Raw genomic sequence first — 18,012 nt, 5'->3', positions numbered from 1 at the left:
TTCATATTGCTACCAATCATGTATTTCATGAAAGTATGAAGCACATTAAATTGGATTGTCATTTTATTCGTGAGAAAATTCTGGTTTACTCCATACCAAGTTTGTTTCTTCTGCTCACCAGTTAGCTGATATTTTTACCAAAGCTTTGGGCAAAGATGCATTTCGTTTTATTATTGGCAAATTGGGCATTATAAATTTTCATGCGCCAACTTGAGAGGGAGCGATAAAAATCATATCTTGATTCTCTCAGCGTCGATTAAATAGATATGGACATCTATGATAAAAATCATATATTGATCCTCTCGATATCATATTAGACAAATATGGATAGCTATATATTCCCATATCACACAAATCATTCCTTAATTTCTTTGGCCAACCATGCAACCTGACTTAGCAGATGTGACCAATTCCGTGAGAATGAAACTAAATTTGTAGAGATTTTTATTATATGGATTATATCATTCCTTTGATATAAAGATTTTAATCTCTTTGATGTAGGAATTTTAATCCCATAAGATGTGTATATAAACACATTATTGTAGCTAATGAAATCAAGCTTTTTGGCTACTCTTTTTTTTTCAATATTTTTGTCTATAAATTTTTTTCTTAACGGTTTTCTCATCTTTTTGGATGTATTCACACAAGAATTGTATGAATATATGATCCATCCTTTATAATATATATATATATATATATATATATATATATATATATATATATATATATATCAAAAAAAAATTATTTTCTTCTTTAATTTATTTTTTTAGATTTTTTTTTTAATTTTTTTAAAATTTTTCTGAATGTTATTTTATAGAGTATAGGCTGTAGACGGTAGGGTTGGGGAGAGAGATTAAGAAGGGCACATCGACTGGGCAAGCAAATGCATATAACAAAATTTTGAGTGGAAATTGCTGTTACAGATGGCGGTGGACTATTTAGAGTCGGTAGGTAATTTATCGCATACCATTGGTTGAGCTCCTACATCAATTTCATGAGCATCTGGACCCGTACAAATTGGTCATGTGAGGCCACTCCCATATTCCCTGCACGACGTGATAATGAAGGCTATTCCCTTGCTCATAGTGCACTGTATCGTGATTTATCTGATTAAAGCCATTCAGACGTAGCCCATATTAATGCACATCGAATTTTATTTTATATATTTTAATTAGTCTATTGATAAATTTTTAATAAAATAATAAAAATATATTAAATAGTTTAATAAAATTAAATTTTACATGATCATTATAGATAATTTTTTTTTATTTTTATAATTAATTTTATTTTTATAATTAATTTTTTGATAAATAAGACACGTTATAAAAGAATTTTTATAAATTTATTAGTCATGTGAGATTCTTTCTAATGGATATGCTGAGATTAAGATTAGAAAAATTAAAATATTGTTCATTGATAATAAAAAATAATTAAAATTAATTTTTATATAGTTGTAAATTGTAAATCGTTACAGATTTTTAATCATTGAATTATTTTGATCTTGGACAATAATGATTAAAGATATAATTATTTTTATATTTCAAATTAAATTTTTTATATCCAGTAACATCAAAGTCACCTCAATATTATTTTGTTTAATCCATTGACCTCGTCAAACACCGTATTTTATATTTGTTATTGATATATTAAAGATTATTAAGAAATAGAATAAAAAGCAAAAAGGCCTCCGTTTCTTCTTCCGACAGCCGTCGGGATCTCTCATAGATCTAATTTGGGCACCCTGTTTGGTTTCTGGTGATCCAAGGTCGGGTCATGATCCGGATTCTTTCCCGAATTCCATAAAATTGTTTTGAAGGTCTATGATTTATTTTTGGGATATAATTATTTTTGAATAAATAAATAAATGAACTAAAGGAAGAAGAAGGCCGAGGCCCCCTCCTCCCGTCACGATGGCCGGGTTCCATGCTCCTGCCGGCATCTTTGTTTGATGAGGATGGCCAGACTTCGGTTATCTCCCGCAGCTGTCGCGCCGAGCCGCCTCACAGGTCCTTGATCTCCGGCAACCACCCATAAGGTCATTAAGAAAAAAGGAGAGGATGGACTCGCCGGATTTTGGTTTAGCGGGGTCCTCTCTCTTGCTTGCCGGAAGGAAACCTCGCCGGACCCATGCAGAGACGGCGATGGTCCGCCGATCCGGGCTTTTCCGACGGCCGCCAAGTGGATTTTGGGAGGAGTCCACGGTTTTTTGAACCTCCTCTATCGATCTCCAATTGGCTGGCATATTGTCGGCACAGTCGCCGGCTATCCGGCCGTTAGGTTGGGGAGAGTCCGGCGGTCCGTCATTTGGGCGTTTCGTCGGCCGCCGGCCAAGTTTAAAGTGGAGGAGCGCCGGCTTTCGCCCCTCCCACCGATGTCTCATCTAGAAAACTCGCCCATTGCCAGCTCACCGGCGGTCAGGACGGCAATCTTAGGCCGGCCGCCGGTGATGGAGGAAATCTCTGTACCTCGCCGGGTGGTAATCGGGAAAGAAGAAAACCAGGAGAGAGACGGAAAGAGTTTTGGATTTTGGGTTTCGGGTTTTGACCCATAAGCCCGAATCCATTAAATCAATTAAGCTTGTTTTGATAGTTGACTGAACCAAACCAATTTGAGCTGGTTCAGGGGATTTTTACAATTTAGCCCCTAACAAAGTTCATGTTTAATAAAGGACCTTTTCTATAGTTGTTTAATTTGGTTTGGGTTTTTTTATAATTTAGCCACTGACAAAGTATTTATTATATAAAGATCCTTTTCAATAATTGGTTGAATCACATTTACAGAATTTTGCAATTTAGTCCCTAACAAAGTAACAAATTCCATAAAAATACTTAAAAATTATATTTTGATCCCTATAATAGAGTTTATTACATAAAATCTTTGGATTATTATTTAGTCCTCATAATAAACTTTATTACACAAAGATCCTCTAAAAATTATGATAAGGCCTTTATTATATGGTTCCCTTGAAAATTTATACATTATATGATTAATTTATGTGCTTTTTGATTGCTTTATATGCATATAAAAAACTGTAGACTTATTATCATATTTTTGATAATGTGCTCAATGCAATATTAAAGTTAGTGAGTTTATTATGTTCAGAAATAGCAATAGTATCCGGAATGTAGTAAAAATCACATAAAGACTATCAAATTAAAGAGAAATAACATGTGAATAAAATTATAATTAAATCATAGAAATAATTAACTTTATACATAGAGAGTGATTATTTTTATGATTTAATTGAATAATATAATAATTTAGATATTAATGATAGAATTTTTTTTTCTAGACCCACAGAAATGTAGACCCACAAATATGAAAAATTTCTATTTTTTGATACCTATATTGCTGGTCTTATTAATAAAATATCAGTAAATTCTATGCGTGATGTATCTTTACCCACATAAAGGTTAAAATTTACTATTGAAATAATATTGATTATTTTAAATTATAATTTAATTAGTTTCATTATTTGATGATAATGTGAGCATGTGTATTTTACAGTATTAATTCTCATTATTATTGATAATAGCATAGGAAAATTTTTTTCTTAATGGATTGAATTTTTTAGAATACAAAGAAAAAAATAGTGCTTACATTAGGATGTACTAACCTAGATCTGATATTTTGAGTAGATAATTTTTTTCATTTATAGATGAAAGTATACCAGAAAAGAAGAGCTTTTAAGAAATATGAACGATCTAATTGACTCACTTTACTCTACAAGAAATTTAACATGGCATATTAGAGGATTCATTCCTTCATGTTGTAAGGCATATATTTTCTTAGATGTTGTAGAGCAGAAATTAATAAGCTCTGATAAGACAAAGACCAGCATCCGTAAGCATATCTTAGCACAGTAATATGATATTAAAGTTTTCATATCAGATATCCTTTGATCCACTTAATTCTCATTTTTCTTCTATCAGAGTGTTATATTTGGCTCCAAATCATATTTCCATATTCTTCTCCCGTGACAGTTGGGAATACTACATCAGCTCAAACTCTATTTTTGAGAAGGTTTTCTTCCTTTATAAAGAGGCCACTGGCATCCTTTCTTGGTGAACAGAGGTAAGAGCGGGCGGAGAAATTTCTAGGGCTTCTTGTGCGGGATTTTTCCTTGCTTTCTCGTGTGCGCAGGCTTTGTTCTCGGGTCGACCTCTCACCTGTGAGTCGACCTCTCACCTGTGCCTCTTGTGTGCGGGTTCTGTTCTCTGGCCGATCTCTCGGCTGTGCCTTGTGCGCGGGTTCTGTTCTCTGGCCGATCTCTCGGCTGTGCCTCGTGTGCAGGTTGCTTTCTGGCTTCTTTCTGTTGGCCTTCGGGTGGTGATCTACCTGTCTTCTTCTTTCTCGGTTTCACGGACACCTTGTGCTGCTACAGCTGGTAAGAAGATATCATCTTGATTTTTTGCCGAGAGTTGAGGAAGGTATCTTCATCTCAGGTATTGTTTTTTATCTTGATCTATTGCCGAGGCTGAGATTGGTTGATCCTATTGGATCTTGGTTGCCTTCTATTCGATATATTGTTGCCTTCTTGTGGGATTCGGAAAAAGGTATTTTATACCTTATATTGTACCTATTTTTCGGGACGGATTTATAGTGAAATTGCTCCTCCTCCCGTGGATGTAGGCCTTTTGTGCCGAACCACGTAAATCTTGGTTCTTTGTCTTTATTTATTTATGCCTGCAATGTGTTTGGTGAATTGTCTCAAAGAAATTAGATATTAGATCACAAGCCCAGATCGATCCAATCCGGTGCGCGTTGCTCCAACAATTGGTATCAGAGCTCTTGGATGGCTGGTGACAAGAAACCAAGTTTCTCAATGGTTAATGATCCGGTATCTGTCTCTCACTCCACCACCGTCAGGCATGAAGTGGCCGTCTTTGATGGCACGAGAGATTTTTCACTATGGAAGGTAAGGATGAAATATCTGTTAGTTAAAGAAGGTGTTGCAAAAGCCCTTAAGGGTATAGATTCAATTCCGGGAGATAATGAAGCTGTTAAAGAAGAGATTAACGAGAGAGCCCTAGGAACCTTGTTTTCAGGTTTGAGTGATAAAGTCTTTCGTAATGTTGTGGAACTAGACACAGCCCAAAGTGTATGGGAAAAACTAGACAGTTTATACATGGCAAAATCCCTGACCAATAGATTATATTTGAGAAAAAATTACACACATTTCGTATGACAGAAGGAACTTCACTTAAAGATCACTTGGATGAGTATAATAAGCTCCTGCTTGATCTAGTAAATATTGGTGTCGATGTAGATGAAGAAGATAAGGCTTTGATTCTAATTTACTTTTTGCCCAAGTCATTTGAGCATATTACCACTACCATGCTTTATGGAAGAGAAACAATAAGTCTTGAAGAAGTAGAAGCTACTTTGTTATCCAATGAACTTAGATTAAAAGTACAGCTTCAGCATCAGGCTCAGACTTCAGCTCAAGGTCTTGTTGTTAGAGGTAGAGATGAACAGAAAAAGGGTGGACAAGGTAGGAGTAAGTCCAAAAATAGATCAAAGTCTAGGCCTAAAAGATCAGGTATTTGTCACTACTGCAAAAAGCCAGGTCACTGAAAATCTGAGTGTAGACTTCTACAATCTAAAAGGAAAAAGGAACAAAAGGATAAAGGAACAATCTCTGATACAGCATCAATTGCAGTTTCTTCAGGAAGTCATAGCAGTATATCAGATGATGTAGTATTCACAGCTGCCTGCAGTGTTAGTCATACTGACACTTGGATAGTGGATCTGGAGCATCTTTCCACATGACACCTCACAAGGAATGGTTCTCTTCCTTTAGATCTTGTGAAGGTGGTACTGTTCTTCTTAGAGATGATGGTATCTGTAATATAGAAGGTATTGGAACAATTCAAATTAAATCAAATTCAAATACCATGGTGATATTAGATGATGTTAGATATGTTCCTAAATTAAAAAAGAACCTTCTCTCAATACATGCCTTTGACAGAGCAGGATATGAGGGCAGATGGGGTAGAGGATCTATTACTATCAATAAAGGGTATTAACTTTATTGAAAGGTAAATTAAGTGGAACCCTTTATTACCTGGATGGCAGTACAGTTGTTGGTCAGGCATCAGCAGTACAATCTTCTCTTGAGCAGTTGACACATTTATGGCACCAGAGACTAGGACACATTTCAGACAGAGGTCTACAGGAGCTGAGCAGACGTGGTCTGCTGAGAGGTCAAAAGATTGGTGCACTTGAATTCTGTGAGCACTGCATATTTGGAAAACAACACAGAGTCAGCTTCACTACAGGCGTGCACAGGACAACTGGTATATTAGACTATATTCATTCTGACCTATGGGGACCTGCCCCAATTATATCCAAGGGTGGATCAAGATATATACTTACTTTTATTGGTGATTACTCCCGAAAAGTTTGGATATACACCATTAAAAATAAGAGTGATGTATTTGAAACATTCAAATGGTGGATGTCTATGGTCGAGAGGCAAACTGAAAGGAAGGTGAAAACTTTTCGTACTGATAATGGTTTAGAATTTTGTTCTACAGAATTTGATGACTTTTGCAAGTCAGAAGGCATTATTAGACATAGAACAACAGTAAGTACACCTCAGCAGAATGGTGTGGCAGAATGCATGAACTGGACACTGTTAGAAAGAGTCAGATCTATGCTATCTAGTTCAGGATTAAGTAAAGATTTTTGGGCAGAGGCCGCTCACACAGCCTGCTATATTATAAATCGATCTCCAGCATCAGCATTAAGCATGAAGACTCCCGAAGAGATGTGGATAGGAAGACCTGCAGACTATTCAAAACTTAGAATCTTTGGGTGCCCAGCTTATGCATATGTAAAAGATGGAAAGTTGAACCCTCGGGCTAAAAAGTGCATATTTATTGGATATGCATATGGGGTAAAGGGCTACAGATTATGGTGCACAGAACCTGAATCTCAAGGATTTCTAGTCAGCAGAGATGTGACATTCCATGAGACAGCCATTAATTCAAGGCAGCTACAGCCTAATTCTTCTCAAAGTGATCAGGATCGGGGTCAGCAGGATAGGAAGGTTGTAGACATTAATCAGACTGTTAAATCACAACAACAACAGACAGATGCACAGATTCAGACTCAGGAGGAGGTGACACTACAAGATCAGGATCAGATTGAGAGTATTGCCACTCGCAGACCAAAGCGTCAGATCAGAGCACCTCAAAGGTATGGTTTTGAAGATTCTGCTTGTGCTGAGTTAGTCTATTATGCTCTGAGTGTTGCAGACACCATTGGTGATGAGCCGACCACATTTCAGGAGGCCATTAGTAGTTCACGAGCTGATGAATGGACCATGGCTATGGTTGAAGAACTTCAGTCTCTAGAAAAGAATCAGACTTGGGAGTTAATCAAATTACCAAAAGGTGAAAAGGCAATTGGCTGCAAATGGATTTTCAAAAGAAAAGAAGGAGCCACTTCTCAAGATTTTAGATATAAGGCCAGGTTGGTAGCAAAGAGATACAGTCAATGAGAGGGTATTGATTACAAGGAGGTATTTTCTCCTGTAGTCAAACACTCATCTATCCGTGTGTTACTTGCTTTTGTTGTTTCTCAAAATCTGGAGCTGGAACAACTAGATGTTAAGACAGCCTTTCTTCATGGTGATTTAGAGGAACAAATCTATATGCAACAATCACCTGGTTTTGAGGTTCCAAATAAAGAAGATCATGTATGTTTATTCAAGAGATCATTATATGGTCTCAAGCAGTCTCCAAGATAGTGGTACCGCAAATTTAACAGATTTATGGTCGACCATGGATACAGTAGATCTCCATATGACAGTTGTGTGTATCACCAGCAGCTTTCAGATGGATTCTTTTGTTATTTGTTATTATATGTGGATGATATGCTAATTGCAGCCAAAGACATGACAATCATCCAGAAACTGAAAGCCGAGCTCAGTACTGCATTTGATATGAAAGACCTTGGACCGGCAAAGAAGATACTTGGGATGGAGATTATTCGTGACAGACAGTCAGGTAGACTCTTCCTTACTCAGCATAGTTATATTGAAAAAGTCTTGGACAGATTTGGTATGTCTACAGTCAAGCCTGTCACTACCCCCTTTGCCAGTCATTTTAGACTTTCTGCCAGAGACTCTCCTCAGACTGAGGATGAGGAGAGATATATGTCTAGAGTGCCATATGCGAGCGCAGTTGGCAGCATCATGTACGCGATGGTCTGCACTCGACCTGATATTTCACAGGCAGTAAGCGTAGTGAGCAGATATATGGATAAACCTAGAAAGGCTCACTGGTCAGCTGTGAAATGGATACTTAGATATCTGAAAGGCACTTCTAAATTGGGATTGATATTTTCTACACAGAGTAATTGCATAGTTACAGGATTTTGTGATTCAGATTATGCTTGTGACTTTGACAGGAGAAGATCTTTGACAGGATATGTGTTTACTCTTTCTGGATGTGCAGTCAGTTGGAAAGCTACTTTGCAGTCTACAGTTGCTTTATCTACCACTGAAGCAGAATATATGGCATTGACAGAGACAGCAAAGGAAGCTATTTGGTTAAAAGGGTTAGTACAGGATTTGGGTCTCAAACAGGATTGTTTAGACATTCATTGTGACAGTCAGAGTGCTTTGCACCTTGCCAGAGACCAGATGTATCATGAACGAACAAAATATGTAGATGTCAGATATCACTTCATCAGAGACCTAGTAGAGAAAGGTGATGTCAGACTTCAAAAAATATACACTGCCCATAATCCAGCTGACATGTTCACTAAACCAATCCCTGCAATTAAGTTCAGGAATTTCCTGAACTTGATTGGAATAAATATTTGGTAATGCCCTGCGGGGCTTGTGGTGAGGAGGAGGTTATAAATTTTTCCATCTGATATATAAAAGGTACAATATTTGTCGCAAGGAGGAGGATTGTTATATTTGGCTCCAAATCATATTTCCATATTCTTCTCCCGTGACAGTTGGGAATACTACATCGGCTCAAACTCTATTTTTGAGAAGGTTTTCTTCCTTTATAAAGAGGCCACTGGCATCCTTTCTTGGTGAACAGAGGTAAGAGCGGGCGGAGAAATTTCTAGGGCTTCTTGTGCGGGATTTTTCCTTGCTTTCTCGTGTGCGCAGGCTTTGTTCTCGGGTCGACCTCTCACCTGTGAGTCGACCTCTCACCTGTGCCTCTTGTGTGCGGGTTCTGTTCTCTGGCCTGTGTCATCTCTTGTGCGCATGTTCTGTTCTCTGGCCGATCTCTCTTGCTTGTTCTTCGGTGCTGGCCTGTTCTCTGGCCGATCTCCCGGCTGTGCCTTGTGCGCGGGTTCTGTTCTCTGGCCGATCTCTCGGCTGTGCCTCGTGTGCAGGTTGCTTTCTGGCTTCTTTCTGTTGGCCTTCGGGTGGTGATCTACCTGTCTTCTTCTTTCTCGGTTTCACGGACACCTTGTGCTGCTACAGCTGGTAAAGAGATATCATCTTGATTTTTTACCGAGAGTTGAGGAAGGTATCTTCATCTCAGGTATTGTTTTTTATCTTGATCTATTGCCGAGGCTGAGATTGGTTGATCCTATTGGATCTTGGTTGCCTTCTATTCGATATATTGTTGCCTTCTTGTGGGATTCGGAAAAAGGTATTTTATACCTTATATTGTACCTATTTTTCGGGACGGATTTATAGTGGAATTGCTCCTCCTCCCCGTGGATGTAGGCCTTTTGTGCCGAACCACATAATTCTTGGTTCTTTATCTTTATTTATTTATGCCTGCAATGTGTTTGGTGAATTGTCTCAAAGAAATTAGATATTAGATCACAAGCCCAGATCGATCCAATCTGATGCGCGTTGCTCCAACACAGAGTATGGTCTCTTTAAGATGTCCTATAGTATACACAATAAGGAATGGATGATTTATCAATTACTCACTAAATATGTGTAAGTAGAGAAGAGATTGAGAGAAGGAGAAAGTAGAAAGTGTGAACTTTATTTCACATCAAGTTAGTAGAAAAGCATATAAGAAAAAGATGTACTCAAAGGTAAAAGATGAAAAAGCATTTGTTGTGGTATTATGTGAAGCCATTAATAAAATTGTCAAATACTTTTTCTGCAAAAAAAAAAGATATTTAAAGAAAACTGCATGAAGTATAAAAAATAGCTGCAAAAGAATATACCTTTTACTCTTGTATTTGTTTTAAATCCACTTTAGTAAATATTCATTTTTCTATTTGGTGCACTGGCTTTAGTATATTTGTACACATTGCCAACAAATTATAAGGATTTTTATTAAGAAGGCTTCTGATTGAAAGCGAACGGTCTATTTTCATTGGAAATTAAGCACGTTGACTTATCAAAGATAGTTGGGTGCTATGAGATAGTCTTAGATCCCGGAGTATTTTTCATTTTCAAAACACTTCTATTATAGTATCAGAGAGTGAGATATATCTCTAAAAAAAAAACTCATAAAACTAATGAAGGATAGGATCTCAGAATTATTAAACTTTATTGATTTTGTAATTATGTATTGATTGCATAAAGAAAAGGTAGACATACATATTTAAGAAGGATGCCAGGTTGATTAAAGAAATTTTGGAAATTATTCACACAACTATTGTATGCAAACATTTTCTCATATCTAAGAGGTGAAAAGTATTCCATCACACTCATTAATGACCATTTACTGTATATGTATCTATACCTTTTATTTGATAAGGCTGATTTGTCTGAGGCCTTTAAAGAATTTGAAACAAAGGTAGGGAGATGATAAAAAAAATGATTAAAGTAATTAGATTCAATAAAGGTGATGAGTACTATGATAAATATATTAAGATAGAATAAAGATCAGGACTATTAGCGAAATTCCTAAAAGAACATGGCATTGTATTATATAGTGTCAAAGCATGTCAGATCAAAATGGTGTAGCTGAAAAATAGAATAAAATGTTTAAAGAAATGGTTTGAAATATAATAAATTATTCTATTATACATATTTATTTATATAGAACAAAGATCAAGATTATTAGCGAAATTCCTAAAAGAACATAATATTGTATTACATAGTGTCAAAGCATGTCAGATCAAAATGATGTAGCTGAAAGATGGAATAAAATGCTTAGAAAAATGGTTCAAACTATAATAAATTATTCTGTTATACATATTTATTTATGGGATGAGGCTATAAAAACAGCAGCGTATATCTTAAATAAGATCCCTACTAAGACAGTTTAAAAGACTCTTTATAAGTTATGGATTGATAAAAAATCCACCTTGAAATATATGCATATATGGGGTTGTCCAGCTGAAGCCAAAGTTTATAACCCATAAGAAAAAATAATTGATCTCAGTTAGACCAATTATTTTTCATTGGTCATCCGGAGAGATCAAAAGGTATAGATTTTATTATCCATTTCATACACACTATAAGAAAAGAGTATTTTTGTGACAGAATTATTTGCGATGTAAATATTTGCATCATCACTAATTGTATTTATGATGAAAAAAAATTTGATTATAAATAATAAAATATTTATAATAAAAATAATTTTTCATCGTAAATAGTTGCCTATCAGCGATGAAAAAATTATTTCATCATAAATATATATTATTTATAATAAATATTTTTATCATAAATAATATATCATTTATTTTAATTTTAAATTTTTAAATATTTATGATAAAAATATTTTTATTATAAATAATTTAAATATTTATGATGAAAAATATTTTTTCTTTAGAAATAAGATTATTCCCAATACAAATATTATCATCATCAATATTTAAAAAAATAAAAAAATAAAAAATAAAAAATTATAGATTATTTATGATGAAAATATTCTGTCATAAATAATTGAGTATTTAAGATAAAAAAATTTATCATAAATTTTTGATTATATATGATGAAAATATTTTCATCATAAATAGTTAAAAAAATTAAAAATTAAAAAAATTAAAAATTACTGATTATTTATGATAAATTTTTTTTATCATAAATAAAAACTTTTTATGATGAAAAAATATTCATCATAAATATTTTATTATTTATGATGAAAATATTTTCATCCTCAATAGTTAAAAAAATTAAAAAATTTTAAAAAAATCAAAAATTACTCATTATTTATGATAAAAAAATTTTATTATAAATAAATAATATTTATGATGAAAAAAAATTTATCGTAAATACTTGATTATTTATGATGAAAATATTTTTATCACTAATATTTAAAAAAATTAAAAATTACTTATTATTTGTAATAAAAATTTTTCATGGTAAATAATCGAGTATTTACAATGAATATTTTTTTCATCGTAAATACTTTTATTTATGATGAAAATATTTTTATCGTCAATATGTAAAAAATTAAAAATTTTAAAAAAATAGAAAAATTTTAAATTTTGATTTTATGTAAGGCAACTGCATCTATTTTTTGTAGCAGCTGAATACATTTTTTGTTCTTTTATATAGTAAAGAAGTAAATGTGAGTTATGATCTAGACCGAACATTTTATATGAAAAATCATATGAAAATGGATGATATCGCGGATTAGAATGAATAGATCCTTTTGAATGAAATAAGCTATACATTTATTTATGACGTTGATGTATCTTAAATTTATCGCAAGTACATGGTGTATAATATAGCACGTCCGACGAGTACAGATCGATCCTACGTGAAATTGAATTTTAAACTATATTCAAATACTTACTCAGACGAGCTTTAAAGAAAAAGAGAAGAGATTGTTTGCTAAATTACAAACTATTAATGCAGTAAACTAACTAAATATAAAAGATAAATTTTTTAAAAATCTAGAGCTTTTGAATCTACTAGATCAATGAATTAGAAAGCCTTTATATGGTTTCTCTTATAATGTCCCCTGATTAAGGTATAAAACATGAACAAGCATGGATCATAAAGAGATTTAACTCAACTATGATCCATCAAGTATTTTATTTTCATTCTAATTAAGAGACTCTTCCTTTCTTCACTTCTTTTGTATTATCCAAGTATAGGCTATGAAGGGATTCTGACTCAACTATAATCCATCAAGGTTTCCATAAGAAAAGAGAAGAAATGGTTTAGAAAATTGTGAGCCTTCTACCAATCATCCAATCTTGCATCGAATCAAGTATGAACTATGAAGAGATTTTGATCCAACGATAGCTCATCAAGTCTGTTGGCTTGAGAGATGAAGAGAGAAGGACTCTAAAAATTACAAACTCGAAAAGAGAAATTCAAAGGAGAAGGCCTCTATTCATGGTCTAGCTTCATCGTAAATCCCAGAGAGATTGTTTAGCTAGACATAGTTGATTTGAAGTCTGAAGAAAAATTAAAATAAAATCTAATTCTACTTGTTGGAATTTAACTTGCAAAAATTAAAAAATTACAGAATTAAAAGATGCAAAAATTTAAACTATTCTATTATAGAAATTAAAATTATAGAAAAAAATAACTAATTTATTAATGAATAAAAATTCTGATTACAAAAATTTTTAATTTCTAAGCCATTAACAAGACTTGAACTTAGAACAAAAAATAAAATTTTTTACAGAATCTAGCTTTTCTCCTCCTTCTGGCTTGGGACTAACCTCCTTCTGGCTGACTCTTCTTCTCGTGTGTTGGAAGGGTGAAAGAAAGTGGGAACAAGGTGGCTAAAAAGTTTAAAAGATGGATATACCTGTCTATCATACAAATCCTCTACAAAAATTATAGAGTGGAGAGAGATATCTCAATAAGAAGGTATAGAGATTTTTTTATAGATGTTAGGGGAAGAAGATTTTTATAATTTTTTGATGTGGAATTAAAGAAAAAAATAAGAATTAGGATATGAATGGATGAGATTTGAGGGATAAGAGAAGATAAGGCAAGCTGTTCAATTTTCGTGACGTCTCGAATTTTATTTTCGCGTGAAGCATGCGTCCATTCGCCCGCTCGTTTGAAGCCCACGGTCCCGCGTGACCACATGAAACCACTTGTACTGCTGCTACTTCTTGCGCACTTCAACGCACGCGCCATGCCTCCTGGATTCAAATCACACCCACCTGCTTCCATTTAATTCATGCAGCGCCAAGCCCGACACCTTCTTGTTAAATCCTAGTGGGCCTCATTCCATATTGCTGTCATTTAAATCCTTGCGGGCTCTCATGACTTTTAATGCTCTTTCAACAAAAACTGCATCACAGCAACTTCTTAAGAACCATGAGTTTTATTATTTAATTCTTATTTTTCACTTCTTCAAGCCAACTCTTAAAGACTCTACGTTGCACATTCACACAGCCAGCCAACTCCTCTCACCCATTAAAAGCTATATGGGCATTTAAAAGCTTTGGGCTTTTAGGCTTAGTGATCATAGATATCAAGCCGTTATTTCCTTTAAGATTGCTGATTGATTTATGAATAACTTTTTTGTGATTAATAATTGACGTCTCCATGCAGCACCTCTTTTCCATAAAATATATAAAAAAATATTAATTTTAAAAAAATAAAAATAATTTAATCCATAAATTAATATTTTTATGGACAAATTTATGCATTTATCAGACGTAAAATTTATCTGTTCATCACTGTCACTGTTACTAGTGATATCAATGAATATTTCTGATGGAGTGTCTGCCTTAAGTTGCATAAAAGGAGTATCCTTTCATGCAGAAACTATATAGTTAAGCAGCGTATTCTAGCATGACTTCCACGATCTTGAAAGGTATCGCGCTTTCCGTATCGATCGATGTCAAATGTATCTCTGTAGGAGTTCCAATCATGAGAAGATAAACAATATGAGCACTCATTTTTCTAGTAATGCCAAACATAAATATGAACTTATGCTTTATAACACAACTTGCACTACCTGCAGGTCTGCTTTAATTCTGATTAATTGCTAGATCTTTGATGCTCACATAATTTTTCTTGAATTTCTCAAGCTCGATCCTCACATACATGCAATATACGAGTTTTTGGATCTCTAACTTTTTGTTCCTATCTTATCCTTCAAATCTCAATCTTGATGGATTTCTCTCGCAATCTCAGAATCGTCGTGATATTTTCGTACTCCGATATCCGGAATAAGAACTCCAAGAAAAAGATGAGTTCCTTGGAGATTGAAGACCTCAAAGCTATCGATCTCTCATAGTGTCCATTGTATTACGAAAATCGAAGAGCTGTTCCTATAACAATTATTAGCGACATAAATTGAACTTTTCATCGTAATTATATTTTTTATGTACGTAATTTTTTTTGGAAGAAAAAATATTTTTTGAAGAAAAAAATCATAAATTAACTATTTATATATATTTTTTGATTAATAAAAAATTAATTATTTTGATGAAATTATTTTAAATTTTTTTTAAACCAAAAATTTTTTAGATTAAAAAAATTAATTTTATTTTTCATCATAAATATTTTTTTAATGCCATTTTTTTGTTAAATTTTTTGGATGGAAATTTTTTTTGATGAAAAAAAATCCTAAATTATTTTTTTATAAAATTTTTATTGAAAAATATATTTAATTATTAGTGATATAAAATAAATGTTTGCCATAAATAATCTTTAAATATGTTATAAAATTTTTTATGAAAATATATTTGCGATGTAAATTTATTTTTCATCGATAATCATATTTTAAAAATATTATTTTAATCAATTTTTATGAACAAAAAATTTTTTAATGGAAATTTTTTTATTAATGATGAAAATATGTTTTCATCGAAAAAACTATTTTAAAAATAATTATTTTATTTTTTGAAAGAAAAAATTGTTAGAGATAAAAAAAAATTTTTGGATGGTATTTATTAGTGACAAAAACTAGATTTCCATCATTAATAGACTTATGAACAATGAAAATTTATTTTTCCATCATCGATAATTTATTTTTGGATGAAATTTTTTTAGAAAAAAAAATTTTTTAGTGAAAATTTTTTTGATGGTAATTATCGATGACAAAAATAATTTTTCATCGTTAATAGTAGTATTAGACGAAAATTTTCATCGCTAATAGTTCTATATTAATTATATGTCAACTCGATGTCCTTTCACGTGAAACCATCTTCCTCCCCCTTCCTCTCCCCTCTCCCCTCTCCCCTCTCCAACCGAGCTCTCTCTCTCCCCTCTCCCTCTCCGAGCTCTCCCCCCTCTCTTCTCACCGGTGAGCACGTCTCCACCGTCGTTGCCGTGGGCTTCTCCGATGCCACCGTTGCCGTTCGTCAGAGGTAAGGATTCTTTCCACCCTTTTTTTTGGTTGACCGAGCCACCGCAGGGCGGAGAGGGCTGCGGGGGTGAGGGTGGGCAGACGGGGGCACAAGGGGGCCGGGAGTTCAGGGGTGGAGGGGGTTGCTGGGGTGGGGGTGGACGATCGGGGGTGACACGGGGGCGGGGAGGGGGTCGAGAGGCGACACTAGGGCGGGGAGGGGGCCGTGGGCGACAAGGGGCGACACGGGGGTGAGGAGAGGGTCGGCTGGCGGAGGGGGTTGCAAGGTGGGGGTGGGCAGCAGGGGTGACACGGGGGTGGGGATGGGGTCAGGGGGCGATCGGGGGCGACACGGAGGTGGGGAGGGGGCTGGGGGTGGCTGGGGGTGACACGGGGTCAGGGAGGGGGTCGGTCGATGGAGGGGATTGCAGGGGTGGGGTGGGTGGCTAAGGGTGACACGGGGGTGAGGATGGGGTCGGGGGGTGGTTGGGGGCAACATGGGGGCGGAGAGGGGACCGTGGGCAGTCGGAGGTGACACGGGGCCGGGGAGAGGGTCGACCGGGGAGGGAGGAAGGTTGACCGGGGAGGGAGGGAGGGAAGAGAGAAATGCGAAAAAAAAAATATTAATCAATTATTTTATTATTTTATTAATAAAAATAAAATTCAGATCACGATCTGAATTGGATCGAGGTCGGGATCCGGATCGAGATCCTGATTCAGGTTGGGATCCAGATCAGAATCTGATCAGAATCTGAGTTGGGATCCGGGTCACAGGGGGTTGGAGAGAGCAGCGGCCCCGCGGAGGGTGAGTCGTGAGGGGTGGGTGACGGCGGCGATGCCACGGGAGCGAGGGTCCCGAGGGCCAAGTCCGGGCAGCACGGGGTGGGTGATGGTGCCGACACCGTGGGACCGGGGGCCATGGGCGGTCGAATCAGAAGCTCATCTAGGGAAAAAAATATTTAGAAATTTTTTTTAGGTATAAAGTATTTTAGAAAAAATAAAAAAATATTTATTATTTTTAAGTAAAAAATATTTTTTTAAAAAATAAAAGACCATCAAGCCTTTGGGATTGGATTGTGTGTTATTATTTTACATTAATATTATTTTACATGCTCAACTACTTATAGTTTATTTTATATTTATTACATAAATTTTTTAGTATTATTGCTGAAATTTATAAATTTTTTATTGTTCTACTTGTTGGGAATAGTGTCTCAAAGTCAATCGTCAGCTTGTTGACGGTTGTGCTCCTTTTGTATTAGTACATGAATTATAAATAAATAAAAATTATTTTGACATTTTTTCATCACAAATGTTTCATCTTCTAATGAACTCCAGTGTTGTGGTGAAGTCTTTAGGACTATTTAGACTCGACAAAGGAGGATTTGTCGCTTAGTCCTTAAACCTGTTCGCGACCAAATGATACGTTGTTACCAAGGACGACAATGTTTATCGAGCATAGGTCGTTGTGTGCCATATGGGTTGGTTATCTTCATAACCAAGGAGTGTGGAGATACTGGTATGGCATACAGGTGAGATGTAATGGTACATCTGCACTGAACGTGACCGACTCCGGAGCTATTTCTACTATCAAGATTTGCTCCGATGGGATATGGGTATAAATGTCCCTCCGATCTGAGACCGCCATGGTGACTTGCAAGCAACTCACTGCACTTAGACACTGGACTATCTAAATTTCTAATTCAGTGATGGAAGGCTGCTGGGTGTAGTCAAGTACTTGACTTGTCAGTGCGTGCATCAAGATGGAATTGACCACTTCAGTTTAGGAGCTGTATACAGTCGTGTTTCAATTTAGCAAAACCTTGGCCAGGGTAGTCCTAGTGAGGAG

Source organism: Elaeis guineensis, chromosome 6 (assembly GCF_000442705.2).
Source record: "Elaeis guineensis isolate ETL-2024a chromosome 6, EG11, whole genome shotgun sequence".
Classification (NCBI taxonomy): domain Eukaryota; kingdom Viridiplantae; phylum Streptophyta; class Magnoliopsida; order Arecales; family Arecaceae; genus Elaeis; species Elaeis guineensis.
The sequence above is the reverse complement of the archived record's forward strand: the minus strand, read 5'-3'. Positions refer to the sequence as shown.